Raw genomic sequence first — 18,275 nt, forward strand, 5'->3', positions numbered from 1 at the left:
TGAGTTCTCATGTGACATGAATATGAGAACTCTTCGTTGATCGTGTTCAGTGAACTCATTCTCTATTGAGCACCTACGTACTTGTCTTGATGTCACACACACCAATGACTCGAGACTAGTCACTCTCCCTGAGAGAAGACATAGCACGTACTGATCTTAACGAACTGTCAATGCCCAATTGACAATCCTATGATCAGGAACGTTTAGGATGTGTCAACGAAAGAATGGTCTCATAATCTAACTTCTTTAGATCGCATTCTTCCAATCACATATTCCTTGGACTTATCGTTTAAGCATATAACATTTATATGAGACGACTCAAACAATAATCTTTGCCCTTTACATTTAAACTACATTAGTTTAACTTTGTGAAATGTCCGTAAAGTATCATCATATGATTGGTTTTTGGGCACATTTCCAACATAATTATCCATGACAACCCAATTAACACTAATTTAACAAACTAATTCATAAAACTAAAACTTGCCTTTACCAATTTCCTTCGCATTACTCAATTTCCCAAGCAAGGCTTTTGTCTCAAATATTTTATGGCTGCATCTAACATCTCGTTAGACTGCCTACGTACCCTAAACAGGGATCAAGCCATTCGTAGTTCATATAGGTACTTCAAGCATTCACAATAATTATACGAAGGTAATATACCTAATAAATTTAAAAGTGTCAATAGAACTCTCAACAATATGTACTATAAAAAGGAAAAGATCCACTCACCTGGAGTCCACGCTATGATTCTCTAGTGCACACATCGAGGCGTCCTGAATGATTGGTCCCTGTGACCAATTATCAAATCATATCTCAGAACTCTTATCCGAAGAATACGAAATTCACATAAAACACAACTTCAACGACATTCTAAAATAGTTTGAGACCCATTGACCACAAGTCAACCGTCGATCAAAGATCGACGGTAGGGTTTACAACACTGTATAACTTGACCCGGAAGATCCGCATATCAGATTTCCAATCCACAACTCCCAACGATCCACAATATGTTTCTAGAATAACATATTAAAATTTCATTACGATCCAACGGTCAGATCTCCGCCAATTGCCTAAAACAAGTGGTCGTGAACATTTATTTTACTAACTTACAAATCCAATTCAGGAAGATCCGTAAGTCGGATTCCCGATCCATAAATTCCTATGATCTTTAAATATTACGTATTATAATGTATCCAATTTTGGTGACGATCCAACGGTCGGATCATCGATTCACATTTTTATCAAGTAACGTATCGTAACGAATTTATGTTCCAACTATCAACCTACGTCATTCAAATGAAAAAACTGAATTCAAGACATTTGACATAGCCTAAAAATAGCATTGGCGGCCCACTGGCCACGCGCCACCGCGGGTGGCGGTCGGCCGCCCCGACTCGCCGGAAAATTCAACTATTTCCAAAAATTCTCAAACTTCACAGAAATTAATATCTCAGTGAGTGGAGAAACTTTCATACCTGCCACGAAGTCCAAAAGTGGACGGAAGATGGTCAATTTTGACCACAAAGCCGGTGGGTGCCTAAAACTTCTCGACGCCGATTCGTCGTCTACGGTGGTCCAACGGGGTCAAGGTTGGTTGGGTTTTGCTCCTGGGATGATGGGCTACAAAGGCCAAGTGGTGGCATCGGCCATCGTTTTACCGATTTGCCGGAAAATTGAAAAGGGTGGCCGGAGCACCATTGATTTTCGTCAACTTTCGTGGCCTCAAACCGCCCCATACCATGGTTAATCAAGGTGGTTCTTGGGTGGGTTTTGTAGAGGGGAATGAGAGCTTCAAGATGGTGGTGGTGGCATCGAAAAACTCCACCGGAGTTGGCCGGAATAGGCCTTGGAAAATGGACCCGCGGTGGGTGCGGGTGGACAGGAACCACTTCCGTTTCTTCTTGTTTTTTTTTTTTTTTTTTCTTTCCTCCCTCCATTTCTGATTGGGCTTCCCCCACAAAGTAGGGATTTAATTTAAATAAACACTAAACCTTGAATAACCAATTTCGAACGTCCGTAACTATACCATTATAATCCGGACTCGCAAACGGCTTTCGCCTATACGTTCGTACCAATGAGTACTACGAGGATATGCTAAAAGAATAAGTCCCACATCTCTCAAGTCGATGGTCAACGGAAGTCAAAATCCTTGCCTCTAGGGCAATTTCGTAAATTCACGCTTTTAAAATAAAATAAAAACGTAAAATTTGGAATGGGTTGTCACAAAAAATATGAAACACATGATATAGATGTATAAACAAAAAACACATGAACAAACACATGGTTTTGGGAAATGGTTGAAAGAAAATTAGAAGGATTGTAGGAAAAAAGTGAATTTTGCATGGATGTTTGAACAAATACATAAGTATGTATATAATTTTTTGGTGAATTTTGAGTTAATTATTTTTCTTAATTATTTTAGCTGTTAAATCTTTTTTATCACTATTAAATTTGATCATATTCGATTTTAGTAATTGGATTCAATAAATTTCTTAATATAAACTAAAAACTAAAAACAAATTTGAACCTTCCAATGAAGCAAAGCCATTGGATGAGAAAAAGAGTCATTGGACTTTGATGGGTGCCAGACAAGTGGCCGACATAATCCACATGGGTGGGTGGGATCGCCAGCTTGTAGGCCTAGCGCATTGGCATGTGTTTGCGCGTGATTTTGGGCAAGTGAAGTGCACATGCTGGTTTTCCACTCGCATAAGTGGGCCAACCCACTAACCCAAACCTATTCTTTGGTTGGAATTTGCCTACTTCTGAAGTTTCAACACATAACCTAATTTTTAGGTCAAAGGTTAAAGTGTTTTTGTGTTTTGAGGGGAACCCAAATTTTGAGACTTACACCAAGATTTAGAGTTAATCTTAGCGTAGATACTATCGTTTATTCTAAAAAATAAATAAATTATCACATCCATGCTTGTGGTGCTTTGTCAGGATCATATAAATTGGAACAACCATTATTTGTAGGGAGCATACGTTACATTCACAACGTGGCCATACAAAGCTTTTTTAATCATTGTCCAAAAACTTAATAAGAAGTCCCTTAATGCTATGGTATAGTATTTTTTTTCACTGAGAAGTCTTAAGTTCAATTCTCGTCAAAAGTAAATTTGAACCACATTATTACTAGCTCATTGTGAGGCTAAACACCCCTCCTAATGTAGATAATATCGTTTTTCAAAAGACTTAACAAGAAACTAAGAGTAAAAAGAACCAATTATTTCATGATAGGATGATGAGACAATGTTGCCAATGCCAAAATCAAGAACATCGTTTATGTTCGGAGTTCAATTTCTCTGCCAGGTAAATTGATGAATTTAAAAAAAAGTCATCCTTACAGTAGTACAGTACAAGTTCAATAATCATAATAAATAATTTGAAAACTTTCACGAAAAGCTCATTGTATTGTTCACTTCAACGAAAAACCATATTTTTACACTAAAATGTCAATCCAGGTACTATTCACTTTACCCTTTATTTTGTCTTTATCGTTAAAACTCAAAGTTTTCAATCCATTTTTATTAGTTTTTCTCAATTTCAGCAACTTTTCATCATCATCATCATCATAATCAATCCTTGGGATAGAAGCACACATAGATTTCTAAGTCAGGCCCCTTCAGAGAACGGACAGAAATGTACTTTGGCCTACCATGATATTATCTTTAGAACCCGTACGAACAAAGATTCGGTCAACAGGAGATAGCTCAAAGCTCTCTGCAGGAACATCTGCTCCTAACTGCCGAAGAAACAAAAGCAAAAATGATCACACATTACAAGACAATGAATAACAAAAGTAGGAAATTCAGACAAGAAGAAAAGACTACCTTACCTGTGCAAAAATCACAGGCAAGCAAACTTGGCGAATAAGAGTAGACTTTCCACCCATGTTAGGACCAGTGAGAAGGATAAAGCTTGCATGGGCAGAACCTCCATTGGAAATGCCGTTGGGTACAAATGTACCCTTTCCTAAAGAATCACTTCTAAGAACAGGATGGCCCAAACTTTTTGCAGAAAAACGAGGTACTTCATCAGTACATGATGAACTCATGACAACTGGCTGACAAGAGGGTCCTTCAAAATAATCACTTGCAATTGCTAGACCGATTAAAACATCTATTTCTGCATGTGGGGTTAATATCAGCAGTGAACATAATATAGACACTAATTACTAGACTCATGGACTTGTTTCCAGAAATACATTTTTAGAATTTGTTTAACCAAAATGCTTTGAAATTAACTATAGTTAAATTTGTTTAAAATGGACCCATATTTGTTACAATCACATAGCTACATCGTTCGGGGAATCAATCACCTAGCAGTACTCTTATGTGTGTGTGTGTGTGATTCCTCTTATATTGCATACATAGCAGAATGCACTCACTAAAAAAAGGCGAATGACAAACTATGCTCCAGACTCCAGTCAATCCACCAAAGTTTGACCAAAATCAATCAAAACAAAGCAGCCAATGCAAAGGGGAAAAGACTGCACACCTGCAGTCACAGAGACCAATTGTCTCCATTTAAGACGATGCTCGCAGTAATGTCCAATTAACCTCTGCAAAATGCTTTTTAGTGAGGACTCCTTATCAGTTTCAGCTTGCGAGAGCTCTGTCAATGACTTCTTAATATCTGGGGTCCAGTACCTCGAGAAACCCTGCATGTTAAACACAAGGAAGGCATGATCGTATCAATATAAAACCGTCAAAGCTACTTAATTCACCATTCCAAAGATTTTTCTAATTACCTTTTTGGACAAACATAACTCATAATCTGGAGGAATACAACTGCAGACTTTCTGGCATTTCCAATAGGTAAGAATCTTTTCCGATTGTGACATAAGTGATCTGCAACAGACCAACAGAAGACTGAGTTACAAGATATCGTAACGTTTCTACTTAAAATTACACTACTCGGAAATCAAAATGCCAATTTGTCTTCCATAGAAGTTCTTACCGATTTATCTCCCAGTAACTTTCTCTGTTCTTGGAGGTGTTTTGTTAAATGAGATTCTATCTCCTTTACTTTTTCACAAGCAGAGTCGTACTCAATATCGACTCCTTCATGAGGTATTATACGACCTGAATTATTGGCTTCTACCCAATCAAAGGCATCCTTGAAATGTTTTAGAACTGAGTTGACATCAGGAAAACCTTTACCTGTAAAACAATGAACAATAAGATGCCAAAATTTCTTTAACAATGAAGGATGCATGCATGTACCAAAACAATGAACCTATACGAAAACTTTCTTATGGCAAGATATAAGATGAGAAATTATATCTTTTGAAATAATACAACTATAAACACAAAAAGAAAACTATATCTTTTAAAATAATACAAATATAAATGCAAAAAGCAAACAATACCCAGTGTCAGCAGATGATGAAGTTGTGCAGATTCAACATTTTCCAAGATAACTTTAAGAGAACATGTTTGAGCCGTGAGTTCACAACCACGTAGAGCTGAAATAAACTCCTGAAGCTGTTTTTTTTTGCAGCATCCTCGTATAAAACCACTTTCTTAGCATTCCTTCCGCAAGCATAACTGCATCCAGTCACATTCGGTTACTGTAAATCATTCTTTGGGAGCATCAGTAAGTTCCCCATAAGCATAAAATCAACTGTTATTCCTAGTTTTACCTACTAGAGAAGACACGCACAAGCAACCGCTCCATGTCTGGAAGCCTTGAAATTACTTTACGAAATTCAAGTGCATGATGAAGATTAACTCCCTAGAAAGAAGCATATATAACATTTGTATATTAGAAAGGCCAAGTGCTTGGATATCCAGTTCAAGTCATCTAGATACTGTACACTAAGATTCAGTTTTCAAGTGAAAAAATAAGAACCAGAAGTAAAATGTTAAAATAATATGTACGGAGTACCCGAAGACTTGCAACAGCATCCTGGCGTTGCTTTGCAAGCCATGTTCTAAGCAATCTCTTCCCAAATCCAGTAACACAGTGGTTCAATTGTGCATACAATGTCCTTCACAGAGCAATACATTATCTAAGAATTTGGATTGGAATAAAAACAAACCAGAAAAGCTTAAGACAATATGAAAGGTTTACCCTGAAGAGTCTCCATTTCTGTTGTTCTCAAACATCTCAAGGTTCTCTAGGGCAGCTGAGTCAAGAACCATGTATGGTTTTGTTACTGTATCACCAAAACCAGAAATTGGAAGTAACTCAAATTTTGTAAATCTGAGTATTGTCTCATCCAGGAAGGCCTGCTTTAAATAGAAAAGAGCACCTCCAAGAGCTGAAAGTGCCCAGATGACATTCTCACCTGCTCTCACCATCTCTGACAACACATCTGGCAAGCAGCCATAGCCATCTTCTTCTAAATGAGAATCACAGCCATGAAAACCGGCTTTCTTTGGAGAACCAGAAACCAATTGATCATCTGCACGCCTGTATATACTTCTAACTTCCTGAACAGTTCTCTCAGCATCCAAGAATTCCAATACTGGGACTAACTCATTCACTAGAGGTCTTCTTGTATGCCTAATCAGCACTTTCTCTGTTTCAGGACTAAGTAGATTTGCAGGTTTTACAATTTCAACAGGCCTCAGCTCAGACAAGAGACAAGACAAGGCACTGCACTCTAGATCATCTCCAAACTGGAATTGGGAAAGAAATACTAGTAAAAAACACAATCATACATAACAAGCAATTCACTAAAACGACCTTCTGACACATCTATATCAGCATCTTATGAAATGGTAATTAGGAGTAACAATGTCACAACTTGCCCCAATGATTATATATGTCCTCAGATAGCCAAAATATTCTGGGAATGCAATGCATACTTCCACAAACTCCATCAGGCAGCAGAAGATCACACTATCAGACCTTTTACATTCGTAACAGGCACAAATTTTCACCTATTATGCTTAGCGGTTACCAAGAACCCCTCTCCCCTCCCCCTCCCCACCGCTTTATTGAGTGATAATCCAGCCCAGTTCAGGGAACTGTATTATGTGTGCATATATAACTATATAATGATGAGAATAATCCAAGATAACTAAGAGAAAAAGATGAAAATGATGTTCTACCAGACTCATACCTGCCCAAGAATGACCCGGCTGGTGGCAACATCAACTACACAAACCCCAAAAACCCGCTCTGCATTTTCGTTTGCCAAATTCTGAGAATTTTCAGTCACTGCCATTAGATAAGAAGCATCAGGGTTTGCTGACAACATATCTCCCTCAGTTAGTGTTCCTTTTGTAACCACTGCACATATTTCACATTTCACAACCTATACACCAAGGTAAATTCGGAAGTTAATACCATTCTTCTAATTAATAGATCCAATACGGGTATCAAATTACAACGTGCAGTGGTAAGAATTATAACATAGAGTATCAAATTAATCAGATGACAAAATTCAAGGATACAGACCGACAAGTGAAAAATGAGCATACCTTATCTGTAGAGCCATCCTCTTTATGACGAAGATCCGTCTGTTTAGGTGTTTCTGTCTGCTCCACTACAAGAACTCGATACCCCTAGTCACTCAAGGCAGCTTAAATAAATTTCCCGCCATAGTGTGAAAGAGGCTTCACATAGATTCTGAACTTTAATAAAATAGAGTAAGAAAGATATCACCCTAATATCAGGCAACAACAAATCAGTAACTAAAGAAAAACAAATAGGAAACACAATGGAAGCATTCAGCAATCCTAACAATACAAAATCTCAGAACAATCAAGATAAAAATGTGAAACGAAAGAAAATACTATGTGCCACTGCCCGCCCACAAGGCCAACACCAAGACAAAATTTCAAGATATATTACCTTCATATACTGCAGACCAAGTTCTTTTGCTCCTATATGTGCATCCATTTCAAAAAGTTCATAAAATTTGCCCATCTGCTCAAACAAAAATGAGATATTCATCATTTGACTGCAATAATGACCCTGAATTTGTGTGGCATAATTTATCATTACTTGGGTACTCGTAAGGATGAGCATACCTTGAAAAAGATAACTTTGTCCATGTGCTTTGACTTAACCATTGTCTCTGAAATATTAACATGTCACTGAATTAAGAGTGTTCATAATAGTAAATGCCACAAAAACCCTTCACGCCACTTATCTATCTAGAAGAAAGCAATTACCTGGCCACCTGATAAACTCTTTAAGAATCCGGGAGGCAAGTACAGAGTTCTTGGATCATAATTTGCATCTCCAGGGCGTCTTCTTTCGGCATCCATGCACTGTCTGTTTCCATACCAAAGCAGTTGAGAAAAACACGTTTGAAATTGGGCATCTACATGCAAACATTATCTAAATGCCTCCAAAAGTAAAGCAACAAATACAGATCCATGCATACTAATGTACAAAAAGTTTCCTTTTTCATCATTGTCATACGCAAAGCAGAAATACAGTAACAAATGTTTTCGGTATATAATTATATGATGACTGTAGCCTAGCCATACAACAAGCTTCAAAGTTAACAGTAACTAAAAATGGAAAATTACAAATTTCCATTTGACATAGCAATCCCCAATTCCCACCTGCCAAATAAAACAGGTGTACAGTGGGATGGCCCAAAAAACACCATTAGGAATACGTATAGAAACTTACTCCCCAAGGAAGTGCAACTTCTCAGCTTCACGCAAGCTAAACCTTGCTGAGGCATCATCAGATAAAACAGTATACATACCATTATTCGCCTTTGTCCCTGCAGTTAAGCAGACTCAAATTCAGCACCAGCTAAAGCACAAACCAATTAAAGTTAATATAACTTGAGTATCCATTGACTGGCGATAAAAAAAATGTAGAACTACAATAAGTTTTTAATAAGATACAATTACATAGAATGAAGTATCTAACTGAGTCATATAAGATACAATAACTCTAGCTTGGCTTACATTCTCCAAAATGTGGTAAATCTACCTCTAAAACAGTCATAGAAGCACACATACGGGGAAAACAATCATATTAATAAAGATAGACACATGAAAGCCGCGCCGATATGTAGTAATTTTCTTAACAAAATCACATTTCTCATCTCCAAACAAAATCAACAAATAAAAGGCAAAATAGAGCACAGGCTCAATATAGCAATATCCTAGTACTTACCTTCAGCATTAGGGTTAGGCTCCAGTGACACGCCCTTGAGGCCATTCGTACCCACATTTCCACCACACTTGGTCTTCTTAGCAGACCCCAAACTCCCTCCACCGCTCAATTTTCTTTTACCACCGGAGTCACCCCGCTTTCTTTTGTTTGTGCTCGTGGGCACCACATCATCTTCCTCATCCTCCAATTCCCTAAGCTCCTCTTCATCGTCACCAACCTCAGCAACTAACTCTTTGTCCCCACTCTTTCCCCAATCCTCATCGCTTGAATCATCATCAGCTACACCGTTGCTATCTTCCTTATCCTCATCCTCCATCATCACATCTACATCCACATTGGTGGGAGTTGGGAAAGGGCCTCGCCTCAAACGCTTGAAAATCTTCACGGTTTCCGGGACCCACTCGATCTTCTCCATTTCCAAATCCAACATTTCTTCTTCGGCATTGTCGTACTGAACTAAATGCTTACCACTGTGCTTATTGAAGCACTTGACACAACCTTGGTACCAGTTCTTATCCAACGGCCAGTAAACCTTGATCCTATTCCCGACAACCTCGTGGCCGTGGGATTTTTTGGGGTTGGTCTTGGAGCTGGGATTGGAATCGAGAGGCGAAAGGGTTGTGGGGGTAGGGCTATGACCGGGACTAGGATTCGGATTAGGGTTTAGGGTTTGTCTGGAAGAAATGGGGGTAGATTTAGGGTTTAGGGTTTGTTTGGAAGAAATGGGGGTAGATTTAGGGTTTTGGGTTCGCTTGGAAGAAATGGGGGCAGATTTAGGGTTTTGGGTTTGTTTGGAAGAAATTGGTGACGGAGTGGAAGTGGCTTTGGAGGAGAAGGAAGTGATTTGGCGCTGTGGGTTGACCAGTGGGGATTGGCCATTGGTCCGACGACGCGATGCCGACATCGCCGTCTGTGAAGGTGTTAATCTAGCGAAGAAGAAGAAGAGAGATAAGCTTACTGATGGGTGTGGAAAGGTGGAATCGCGGGAAGTGTGAGTGAGAGGGCGGAAGAAGGGGGAGGAGGAGTTTGGAGATTGTCGGAATGTTTTAATGTGGCGGGAGAATCTGCGAAAAATGCCCGGGAACTCTTACGGGGGTCGATTATGTTTGGCGGGAAGCCCTAACCTCTCTCTCTCACTCAGTCACTCTCTCCCCGTCCCAGCACTCAGCAGTCCGTTCCTCGTCCTCCATCATTTTAATTTCCGTTTCGTTGCCCTCGCTAGACCTGGCAAACGGGTCGTGTCTGTCGTGTTCGTGTCGTTTTCGTGTAACACCTGTTATCTTAACGGGTCGTATCGTGTCACACCCGTTATCTTAACGGGTCCTTAACAGGTCGTGTCACTTTACCCAACGGGTAAAGTGACCCGACCCGTTATGACCCGTTAAGAAAAAAATATATTTTTTTTAAAATTTGCACATACCACACATTGCTGGGTAAAGTGACCCGACCCGTTATGACCCGTTAAGAAAAAAATATATTTTTTTTAAAATTTGCACATACCACACATTGCGACATAAATATTACTTGAAAACATTAAAACATTTCTCGTTCAAGTACTATATCTACACTCGAAAATGAAAGCCTAATAAAAAAAATAATACATACACTACTAATCTATTACAAATATTAAATGTGCAAGGATAAAGAGTTTTTGTTTTTAAGATTGACTAACACTTAGAGTTTATTTATACTTTTATTAAGTATAACATAAGATTTTGTGGTATCCACTTGTGTAAATATTTTAAATTGAAGATCGAATTCATTCATTGTATTCATATAGGGTCAAGGAGTGTAGTTATAAAAAATCATCAAAATCGGAGTTAAAATAACCGTTAAATCGTGATTTTTCGTTTATAACCGTTGAAAAGCTTTGTCCCGTTACTTGATCTCTGAATGTTTTTTTTTTGTGATTTTTTGCTGATGTGATCTCCAAGCATATACAAACAATTTTGACGGTTTGGATCGTTGAAATTAGTTTTGGAGAATTCGTAAAACGATAGATTGACTAACGCTTAGAGTTTATTTATACTTTTATTAAGTATAACATAAGATTTTGTGGTATCCACTTGTGTAAATATTTTAAATTGAAGATCGAATTCATTCATTGTATTCATATAGGGTCAAGGAGTGTAGTTATAAAAAAATCATCAAAATCGGAGTTAAAATAACCGTTAAATCGTGATTTTTCGTTTATAACCGTTGAAAAGCTTTGTCCCGTTACTTGATCTCTGAATGTTTTTTTTTTGTGATTTTTTGCTGATGTGATCTCCAAGCATATACAAACAATTTTGACGGTTTGGATCGTTGAAATTAGTTTTGGAGAATTCGTAAAACGATAGATTGACTAACGCTTAGAGTTTATTTATACTTTTATTAAGTATAACATAAGATTTTATGGTATCCACTTGTGTAAATATTTTAAATTGAAGATCGAATTCATTCATTGTATTCATATAGGGTCAAGGAGTGTAGTTATAAAAAATCATCAAAATCGGAGTTAAAATAACCGTTAAATCGTGATTTTTCGTTTATAACCGTTGAAAAGCTTTGTCCCGTTACTTGATCTCTGAATGTTTTTTTTTTTGTGATTTTTTGCTGATGTGATCTCCAAGCATATACAAACAATTTTGACGGTTTGGATCGTTGAAATTAGTTTTGGAGAATTCGTAAAACGATAGATTGACTAACACTTAGAGTTTATTTATACTTTTATTAAGTATAACATAAGATTTTGTGGTATCCACTTGTGTAAATATTTTAAATTGAAGATCGAATTCATTCATTGTATTCATATAGGGTCAAGGAGTGTAGTTATAAAAAATCATCAAAATCGGAGTTAAAATAACCGTTAAATCGTGATTTTTCGTTTATAACCATTGAAAAGCTTTGTCCCGTTACTTGATCTCTGAATGTTTTTTTTTTGTGATTTTTTGCTGATGTGATCTCCAAGCATATACAAACAATTTTGACGGTTTGGATCGTTGAAATTAGTTTTGGAGAATTCGTAAAACGATAGATTGACTAACGCTTAGAGTTTATTTATACTTTTATTAAGTATAACATAAGATTTTGTGGTATCCACTTGTGTAAATATTTTAAATTGAAGATCGAATTCATTCATTGTATTCATATAGGGTCAAGGAGTGTAGTTATAAAAAAATCATCAAAATCGGAGTTAAAATAACCGTTAAATCGTGATTTTTCGTTTATAACTGTTGAAAAGCTTTGTCCCATTACTTGATCTCTGAATGTTTTTTTTTTGTGATTTTTTGCTGATGTGATCTCCAAGCATATACAAACAATTTTGACGGTTTGGATCGTTGAAATTAGTTTTGGAGAATTCGTAAAACGATAGATTGACTAACACTTAGAGTTTATTTATACTTTTATTAAGTATAACATAAGATTTTATGGTATCCACTTGTGTAAATATTTTAAATTGAAGATCGAATTCATTCATTGTATTCATATAGGGTCAAGGAGTGTAGTTATAAAAAATCATCAAAATCGGAGTTAAAATAACCGTTAAATCGTGATTTTTCGTTTATAACCGTTGAAAAGCTTTGTCCCGTTACTTGATCTCTGAATGTTTTTTTTTTTGTGATTTTTTGCTGATGTGATCTCCAAGCATATACAAACAATTTTGACGGTTTGGATCGTTGAAATTAGTTTTGGAGAATTCGTAAAACGATAGATTGACTAACACTTAGAGTTTATTTATACTTTTATTAAGTATAACATAAGATTTTGTGGTATCCACTTGTGTAAATATTTTAAATTGAAGATCGAATTCATTCATTGTATTCATATAGGGTCAAGGAGTGTAGTTATAAAAAATCATCAAAATCGGAGTTAAAATAACCGTTAAATCGTGATTTTTCGTTTATAACCATTGAAAAGCTTTGTCCCGTTACTTGATCTCTGAATGTTTTTTTTTTGTGATTTTTTGCTGATGTGATCTCCAAGCATATACAAACAATTTTGACGGTTTGGATCGTTGAAATTAGTTTTGGAGAATTCGTAAAACGATAGATTGACTAACGCTTAGAGTTTATTTATACTTTTATTAAGTATAACATAAGATTTTGTGGTATCCACTTGTGTAAATATTTTAAATTGAAGATCGAATTCATTCATTGTATTCATATAGGGTCAAGGAGTGTAGTTATAAAAAAATCATCAAAATCGGAGTTAAAATAACCGTTAAATCGTGATTTTTCGTTTATAACTGTTGAAAAGCTTTGTCCCATTACTTGATCTCTGAATGTTTTTTTTTTGTGATTTTTTGCTGATGTGATCTCCAAGCATATACAAACAATTTTGACGGTTTGGATCGTTGAAATTAGTTTTGGAGAATTCGTAAAACGATAGATTGACTAACACTTAGAGTTTATTTATACTTTTATTAAGTATAACATAAGATTTTATGGTATCCACTTGTGTAAATATTTTAAATTGAAGATCGAATTCATTCATTGTATTCATATAGGGTCAAGGAGTGTAGTTATAAAAAATCATCAAAATCGGAGTTAAAATAACCGTTAAATCGTGATTTTTCGTTTATAACCGTTGAAAAGCTTTGTCCCGTTACTTGATCTCTGAATGTTTTTTTTTTTGTGATTTTTTGCTGATGTGATCTCCAAGCATATACAAACAATTTTGACGGTTTGGATCGTTGAAATTAGTTTTGGAGAATTCGTAAAACGATAGATTGACTAACACTTAGAGTTTATTTATACTTTTATTAAGTATAACATAAGATTTTGTGGTATCCACTTGTGTAAATATTTTAAATTGAAGATCGAATTCATTCATTGTATTCATATAGGGTCAAGGAGTGTAGTTATAAAAAATCATCAAAATCGGAGTTAAAATAACCGTTAAATCGTGATTTTTCGTTTATAACCATTGAAAAGCTTTGTCCCGTTACTTGATCTCTGAATGTTTTTTTTTTGTGATTTTTTGCTGATGTGATCTCCAAGCATATACAAACAATTTTGACGGTTTGGATCGTTGAAATTAGTTTTGGAGAATTCGTAAAACGATAGATTGACTAACGCTTAGAGTTTATTTATACTTTTATTAAGTATAACATAAGATTTTGTGGTATCCACTTGTATAAATATTTTAAATTGAAGATCGAATTCATTCATTGTATTCATATAGGGTCAAGGAGTGTAGTTATAAAAAAATCATCAAAATCGGAGTTAAAATAACCGTTAAATCGTGATTTTTCGTTTATAACTGTTGAAAAGCTTTGTCCCATTACTTGATCTCTGAATGTTTTTTTTTTGTGATTTTTTGCTGATGTGATCTCCAAGCATATACAAACAATTTTGACGGTTTGGATCGTTGAAATTAGTTTTGGAGAATTCGTAAAACGATAGATTGACTAACACTTAGAGTTTATTTATACTTTTATTAAGTATAACATAAGATTTTGTGGTATCCACTTGTGTAAATATTTTAAATTGAATATCGAATTCATTCATTGTATTCATATAGGGTCAAGGAGTGTAGTTATAAAAAATCATCAAAATCGGAGTTAAAATAACCGTTAAATCGTGATTTTTCATTTATAACCGTTGAAAAGCTTTGTCCCGTTTACTTGATCTCTGAATGTTTTTTTTTTGTGATTTTTTGCTGATGTGATCTCCAAGCATATACAAACAATTTTGACGGTTTGGATCGTTGAAATTAGTTTTGGAGAATTCGTAAAACGATAGATTGACTAACACTTAGAGTTTATTTATACTTAGATTCACCACTTCTATTAATTTTCATTTTTCCCTCTCTTTTTTGTTTCCTTTTCAACTTTTTCTTATCATTTTCACTTTTCCCTCCAACATCTTTCCCTAATTGAATTCCCTCACTTTTTTGTTTTATTTTCAACTTTTCTTAACATTTTCATTTTCCCTCCATTTTTTTTTTCAAAAAGGGCGGCAAGTTGGCAAATGGCAATGGCAAGAAATTGATTATTGAAATTTGAGAATGGAAACAAATCACATATGAGTCCTGACGCATCAAATTTCAATGGATGCAAAATCATGCAAATATGCAATGCATGATCATGCATATTAAATTATTAATTAATAATTATTATAGTTTTTATAAAATTTAATATATATATATATATATAATTAGTATAGATAGACTTAATATTTTGGGGGTATAATTATTATAGTATATATAATTATTATAATTATTATAAATTTTATAGTTAATTTAATATATATATATATATTTATTATAATTTTTAGGGGTATAAAATTGTAAAATTAATGTATATAATTATTACAGTATTTTTTGAGGGTTATAAAATTATAAAAATAATATTCTGCTTATCGTGTATCGTGTTTACCCACGTGTATACCCGACCCAACCCGTTATCTTAACAGGTGCTTATCGGGTTACCCGATAAGACCCGATTCGTTATCGTGTCGACCCAAACACCTGTTAATTTCGTGTCATGTCGTGTCGGGTTATCGGGTCGTGTCAGAAATTGCCAGGTCTAGCCCTCGCTTTCGCGGCTTTTAAATTGGGCCGGCGTAATAAAATTACATTGGGCCCAATAATCTACAAAGTCCTCGTCCATGACCCGGTACAATAGCCGTGCAGAGAAATTTATCTGAATTCCCCACCTGAATTTTCATGAGAGATTCAACTTAACATTTGAAAAAGAACAAAATTTAAGCAATCTGTCACCCAAATTAATCATTAATTACCCTTTTTGAGCTTTTGCGCGTGTGAAAGGCTTTCTTTCATTTGCGTGCGCTATGCGCAACTTATATTTTTTTAGCTACATTAGAGTATTGTTAATTTTTTTAGCTACATTTTAGCCAATTTCTTTAATTTGTATAGTGTTGGTTGAAAATTGTAACTTGGAGTAAAAGGAAAGGTTAACAATAACGAAAAGTAAAATTGGGCCATGCCCAATTTACCAACCGATGGTTGCGCCGTTGCGCTTAGGACTGTTTGGTATTGCTGTGCTTTGAAAAAAAGCTGCTTTTGCTATGCTGTGAGAATAAGCAGCTGTGAAATAAAGCAGCAGAGTGTTTGGTAAACTTTTTTGTAAAAATGCTTTTGAAAAAAAAAAGAAAAAAAAGCAGTATTATAGTGTTTGGTAAGCTTTTATGTAAAACAGATGTGAAAAAAGCCAATTTTTCAAAAGTTGAGTTTTGCAGCTTCTTGTTTTTGGTTTTTTTTTTTCACCCAAAACTGTGAAAAAAAAAGCTAAAGTAAAATGTTTACCAAACATAAAAACAGCTCCCAGCTTTTTTTGATATCAGCTTTTTTCAGAATCACCTCAGTACCAAACCAGGCCTTAGTTAGATTCAGCTGTTCGCGGCTGGCCTGCTGCAACTACAAACTTTGCATTTCCTTCCACTTTCTTCACCCATCTCTGAATCTCGATACTTGATAGTTGAAAATCTCATTCTACCAGAGACTACCAAAAGGTCCGTTAATGGCTGCCCAATGTCCCTCTTTCTAAGAAGATCCTCCTCTTTCGCCCAAAGCCACCTCCCTTACTCTCGAACGCACCCAGCAACACCACTCTCAGATGTCCACCTACGTTGCCGCTTCACCACCTAGATATGCTCTTTCTATTAGGGACGAGAAATACAACGCCGCTGAGAGCAGCTTTGCCTTCCTAGTAGCAGCTTTGCCTTCCTAGTAGTAGCTTTCTGCCCCTGCCTGGTTTGCTTGATTCTCCTCCTCATCCTTATCTCTATCATTCTCATTGTCAAATTCCATTTCTTTTGCCTCAGCCCACTTCACTCTCCAATTTTAACACTTCAATGGTTGCCATTATACAGTGAGGATGAGGATAAGAGGGATAATGTTCATGTTAGTTCTAGTGCAGACCCAGAGGATGTCGACATGGTATGCAAGGTGACGAATTGTTTTCCTTAGATCGGAACATGGAGGTTGTTCTTGATGAATGTTGCATTCATTTATAGCATGATTTGGTTGTGGAAGTGTTGAAAAGCTTCTAGCACGCTAGAAAACCCGCATTTCAATTCTTCTGTTGGGCAGGGCAAAGGCCAAGGTTTTCCCATGATTTTAGGACTTATAATTCAATGATAAGCATTTTAGGAAAGACTAGGCAATTTGAGACCATGATGTTGCTGCTCAAAGAAATGGAACGAAAAAGCTTTTGACAAAGGAAACATTTGTGATTGCTTTTTAAAGCTTTTGATGCTGCCAAGGAGAGGAAGAAAGCTATTGGCATTTTTGAATTGATGAAGTACTACAAGTTCAAAGTTGGGGTCGATACCATTAATTGCTTGCTTAATACTCTTGGAAGGGCAAAGCTGGTAAAAGAAATGCAATTGCTTTTCGAGAAATTGAAAGAGAGGTTTACACTAAATTTACAAACTTTTATTGCACTGCTTAACGGGTGGTGCAGCTCAAAAAATTTAATAGAGGTAGGGAGGGTGTGGAATGAGATGGTTGATAAGGGATTTAAGCCTGATATTGTTGCATATAATACAATGCTCGGAGGGTTGTTGAGGGGTCACAAAGGGTCTAATGCTATCAAGTTGTTTAAGGTCATGAAAGCCAAGGGCCCATCTCCCAATGTTAGAAGCTATAATGTTCTGATTCAGGATTTTTGCAAACAAAAATAGATGAAAGAAGCAGTTGACTCTTTCTATGAAATGCAAGAATATGTCTGCCAACCAGATGCTGCAGTTTACTCATGCTAATCACAGGGTTTGGAAATTAGAAGAAGATGGAAACAGTTTATGGATTGTTGAAAGATATGAAGGAAAACGGTTGCACTCATGATAGGGGAACATACAATGCTTTGATTAAGGTGATGACGAGGCAACAGTGAATGCCAGATGATGCAGTGTGAATATATAAAGAAGATGATTCAAAATGGCATTAAGCCATTAATACACATTTATAATATGGTCATGAAGTCTTATTTTCAGACGAGAAATTATGATATAGGTCGTGCAGTATGGGATGAGATGATTCAAAATGGGTTTTGCCCTGATGATAACTCATATACTATTCTCATTGGAGGTTTTATAAATCAGGGAAGATCAGGAGAGGCCTGTAAATATCTAGAGGGAATGGTCGAGAAATGAATGAAACTTGCTCAGCTTGTTTTAAACAAGTTTGCAGCCGACTCCCCCAGACCTGGGAAACCTGACATTTTTTAG

At 36.1% G+C, this 18,275-nt stretch overlaps 2 pseudogenes across 1 annotated transcript; one reads left to right on the forward strand and one right to left on the reverse strand.

Moving 5' to 3' along the window:
* Positions 1-3,315: 3,315 nt before the first annotated feature.
* LOC148699299 (DNA mismatch repair protein MSH6-like) lies at positions 3,316-10,253 on the reverse strand (annotated as a pseudogene). The gene is made up of 16 exons (XR_015966170.1): positions 9,103-10,253; positions 8,605-8,701; positions 8,136-8,238; positions 7,992-8,038; positions 7,813-7,887; positions 7,440-7,523; positions 7,079-7,273; positions 6,082-6,632; positions 5,896-5,998; positions 5,651-5,742; positions 5,378-5,555; positions 4,966-5,168; positions 4,757-4,856; positions 4,504-4,666; positions 3,842-4,131; positions 3,316-3,748 (listed from the first exon to the last, which is right to left on the reverse strand). The product of XR_015966170.1 is annotated as a DNA mismatch repair protein MSH6-like (transcript).
* Positions 10,254-16,663: 6,410 nt separating this feature from the next.
* LOC148699300 (pentatricopeptide repeat-containing protein At5g15010, mitochondrial-like) lies at positions 16,664-18,275 on the forward strand (annotated as a pseudogene).

The sequence above is a fragment of the Pyrus communis genome, chromosome 1 (assembly GCF_041283825.1).
Source record: "Pyrus communis isolate YQ-2024b chromosome 1, ASM4128382v1, whole genome shotgun sequence".
Lineage (NCBI taxonomy): Eukaryota > Viridiplantae > Streptophyta > Magnoliopsida > Rosales > Rosaceae > Pyrus > Pyrus communis.